General features: G+C 31.7%; 1 protein-coding gene across 1 annotated transcript in view; it reads right to left on the bottom strand.

Annotated features, from left to right (window-relative positions):
- LOC139500621 (E3 ubiquitin-protein ligase TRIM45-like) overlaps positions 1 to 4,734 on the bottom strand; it is a 32,594-nt gene that overhangs the window by 9,381 nt on the left and 18,479 nt on the right. The gene's annotated exons all lie outside the window — the stretch shown is intronic.

Raw genomic sequence — 4,734 nt, 5'->3', positions numbered from 1 at the left:
AGCGGCTGATTCTTGGGATAGTCTAAATTTATATAATCGAAATACTACGTAAAACATATTTTAAATTGGTTCATGTGAAGACAACAAACTGTCAAAAGTTACACACTATATATAGTACAGTCAATGTTTTGACTCATGTATATATTGAATCCTAAAAGTTTTCACGCAGTTCAGTCAAATGGTCTGACAAATATGCATGGTTATAAATCATCAGAAATCATGACAGAGATGACAGAACACCTTTCTATATTATTGTAAAGATGGATTAAGCATTCGGATTTTAGAAGCAAGGATAATCTGTTATCGGATATTTGATTTTTGTTAATTGTTTCAATTCAGCACTGAAACACTCAATCCTTTTATGTAATTTTTTTTTTCAAAATTGTATTCCACAGCAATGTTTAGCACTTTTTTTGCCATAAACAAACATGTAAATTTTGGCTTAATTATATAATTGAAGTTAAATCAACACTCGTTGACCCCGTTACTGAATGAGACATTTTCAGTGGTATATAGTCATAAACCAGATATATTGATATGCTTTACAGTAAATCGTTTCAGGGCTATTCTAGCAACGTAGTATATTGATTAACCAATTCAAATAATATATCGAATTTGTAATTACTACGAGGAATCTTGAAGAACTTTAAAAAAAATTTATATTATTGGGTAGGGGTATATTGGTGAAAATAAAATTGAGAATGGAAATGGGGAATGTGTCAAAGAGACAACAACCCGACCAAATAAAAAACAATAGCAGAGGGTCACCAACAGGTCTTCAATGTAGCGAGAAATTCCCGCACCCGGAGGCGTCCTTCAGCTGGCCCCTAAACAAATATATACTAGTCCAGTGATAATGAACGCCATACTAATTTCCAAATTGTACACAAGAAACTAAAATTAAAATAATACAAGACTAACAAAGGCCAGAGGCTCCTGACTTGGGACAGGCGCAAAAATGCGGCGGGGTTAAACATGTTTGTGAGATCTCAACCCTCCCCCTATACCTCTAACCAATGTAGAAAAGTAAATGCATAACAATACGCACATAAAAATTCAGTTCAAGAGACGTCCGAGTCTGATGTCAGAAAATGTAACCAAAGAAAATAAACAAAATGACAATAATACATAAATAACAACAGACTACTAGCAGTTAACTGACATGCCAGCTTCAGACTTCAATTAAACTGACTGAAAGATTATGGTTTCATCATATGAACATCAGGCATAATCCTTCCCGTTAAGGGTTTAGTATCATACCATCATAACATATATGAGAAGAACATAACCCGTGTCACGCCAACAACTGTTTTTATAATAAATGTGTTTAGTTCCGATGCAAAGACCTTATCAGTGACTCAATATTAACGCCAAAATATGCAATCTTTAATGACTTGACAACAGTATCGTAAGTTTCTGAGGTGAATACTGACACCTGTGTGCTTTATAAAGTATATTTCCATAAAAAATTGGATGTGAAATACCTGAACGTATTAGAAGTCTGCATGTTGAGCTATATTTACGAATGATGTCTTTATACCGATGATAAAATTTAGTAAATGTTTTGACTAGTTTGTGATATCGAAAACCCTGGTGTAATAATTTTTCAGTAATACATAAATTTCTCTCGTTAAAATCTAAAACATTGTTACATACACGAGCGAATCGTACAAGTTGAGATATATAAACACCGTAAGAGGAAATGAAAAATCATCCCTTTTATCATAAATTTTAGTATTCAGCTTTCCATTAGTGATATAGATATCAAGATCGAGAAAAGGGCAGTGGTCATTGTTAGTATTAGCTTTATTTAAAGTAAGTTCAACAGGATAAATTTCATTAATATACATACTGAAGTCGTCATTATTGAGAGACAAAATATCATCCAAATATCTAAAAGTATTATTAAATTTGTTTATCAGATGTTGTTTCGATGGGTCTTTGCTTATTTTTGTCATAAATTGTAACCCATAACAATACAAAAATAGGTCCGTAATAAGTGGTGCACAGTTAGTCCCCATTGGAATTCCGATAATCTAACGATATACGGAATCCCCAAAGCGAACAAAAATGTTATCTAGTAAAAATTCAAGGGCATATATAGTATCAAAGCATGTCCAATTAATATAGTTTTTTTTTGTTTATTGCTACTAAAAAATAACCTAAAAGAGTTTGAATATATATATTCACATTCTGATTTTTTGAATGCCCATTTAATTAGGTGTGTGAATTTTTTCTTAATGAGAATGTGAGGCAATGTGGTATACAGGGTAGAAAAATCAAAACTTTGAACAGATTCAAAATCACCAATATAAGCTGGTAAGAAGAATAGACAATTTAGTAGTTGAACAATGGCTTGAAGACGAAATAAATCTATATTTGTAAGGGGTTTTGTGTAGCTTCGGAAGCCAATACATAGTTGGGACTTTCATTGTAGTTGGCTCTGCTTGTAAAGCGGTGGCTAAAAGTTTATGTTCGTTACAGATTTCGTTTTCTGAAAATGGAGTCAGTTGGAATGTTGGTGAATTGGTGATTTCCTTTTTCAGAACCTGAATGTAAAATTTACGTCAAACAATAATAATATTATTAGCAGCTTTATCGGCCGGGACAAAAACAAATTCCTTGGCCTGTTCTTTTAGTTTATGTTTGATACAAGAAATAGGTTTATTGTGGTTATTGTTAATAGTAAAATGTTCTTTAAATGTTGAATGCGTATATCAACTATCTTCATTACTGAATTAAAAAAAGAGTCCAAAGATTTTTTGTCAGCTTTTTCCCGTTTTATCCATTTCATACAGTAAGTATGGAGTGAGTCGTGGATGATATTACGACACTCATTCCAATTAATAATTGTCGGGGGACGTTATTTATGTCCTTTACTGAGGAATGATTTTAACTCTCGGTCTTGAACGATGTTAAGATCTCCTGTTATAACATGGGAAATGGGTCCATAAATATATTCGGAATTACTGCAATTACATGAAGCAGGTGTATTTTCACTGATATTAACATCTTTACAAAATTGACTATAATTAAACACAAATTTCCGGGTAGATTTCTTGTAAATATAACAAATAAGAGGTAGCTCAGTATTGTCAAAATATCCAGGAATTTGTTCTTTAACAGAATGGTCGTTAAATATACCGGCAATATTTACAAAATTGACATACCTAATTTTAATAAAATGTTTTTTATAATCTTCAGGGCGATCAATTTTGGGAAATAATTTAGAATAACAATATGCCATAATAATTTGAACAATTTCATACTTAGGACTGCTATATGAAATTGTGTTGCAATCCTCCAAAACTTTAATTAACTTATTAACCGGTAACTAACAGAGTTATGTTAACAGATAATGTTTTTTGAAATAGAAATTAGGTCCGAAATATTGGTATGATTGGACCGAAATTTTCTTTGATTGCGATTTGTTCTCCGACCGTGAGAACGTTTTTTAAGAACAGTTTTAGAAACTATATCCAAAATGTTAACGGAATTGGTTCTAGATATATTACCAATTCCCATGATATTATCATTTAGACCAAGATGATAAACTGTCTGTAATTTTTTAATCCAATTTAATTCAATTATTTACCGTGATTGTACAAACTTTGAATGCGATTCACCAGGGTGCTTATTTACTACTTCTAAAGGTTGAACTGCTAAATATTTAAAAGGATGGTTGTGCTTCTTAAGGTGTCGATAAATGATACTTTTGAATTTATTTGGTCTTTTAAAACGATACAGATGTTCTTGAGTGCGTTTAAATAAATATTGTCCAGTTTCTCCTACATACTGAATACCACACCCCGGTTTGTTTCATGTGAGTAAATAAATAATACTGTTTGTTTGTCAAGTTATATCAGTTTCAAAATTTACAGAAAATGTGCGACCATTAAACGTGGACCTTGCCGTATTGTTGGTGGAAAGACGAGGACATGTAAGTCATTTTTTGGCATGACACTTATCGATAGAAGGGTAACCACGATTTTTATTGTTAAAAATGTTAGCGATGGTAGTATTTTTAGATAACCGATTTTGAAGATTGAGACGTGTAGATACCCTTTGAACAAGTTTAGTATTCAGTAATTTTCCATTTCTTAAAGGTCACCTTATGCTTTCTGCTTAGTGTTTTACAGATGTCATCCTGTTTTGCATGTCGGATGAATGAATAATTTCACTCAAACTAGATTGCGCATTTTTTCCCCTTATGATATAGTATCAACGTTTCATGTTTTTAGTTCTAAAGACAGTTTTACAAAGAATTAAATAACTTCTAATATATCTTATTTAAAGGTTATGGGTAAATAGTTCTCATAACAAAAATCATTGATTTTAACATGTTTCACTCGACCAATAAATTATTGAATTTTGTATGTATTATATTGACCTTGATTGAGCAAAAGTTTGTTAGAAAACCCGGTCACTTTCAATGTGTTCAATGAAAAAACGTCTACGGTATGCAAGATTGACCTTTTATAATCTATAATTTTGCAGTTTGTTAAAGAAAACTTAAAAAGTCAGTCCGGGTAGACGAACGGACAGAGAGGAAGTAAAAGAAACAATTTGAATATTATATAAATCATACTTTAATTATTTTCATATCAGCAAAACGGACAAGAAGTTTAAGTTTAAGTATTCATTAGGTCTACCTTCCCTGAAATGTTCGGCAGAATCGGGTATCTGATTTTTAGATTATTGCCCGTGAACTGATGATTTTAAGTAAAGTTGGAA

Source organism: Mytilus edulis, chromosome 13, assembly GCF_963676685.1.
Source record: "Mytilus edulis chromosome 13, xbMytEdul2.2, whole genome shotgun sequence".
In the NCBI taxonomy this organism is placed as follows: Eukaryota; Metazoa; Mollusca; class Bivalvia; order Mytilida; family Mytilidae; genus Mytilus; species Mytilus edulis.
Note: the sequence above shows the minus strand (reverse complement) of the source record. Positions and strands in the feature narration are given on the sequence as shown.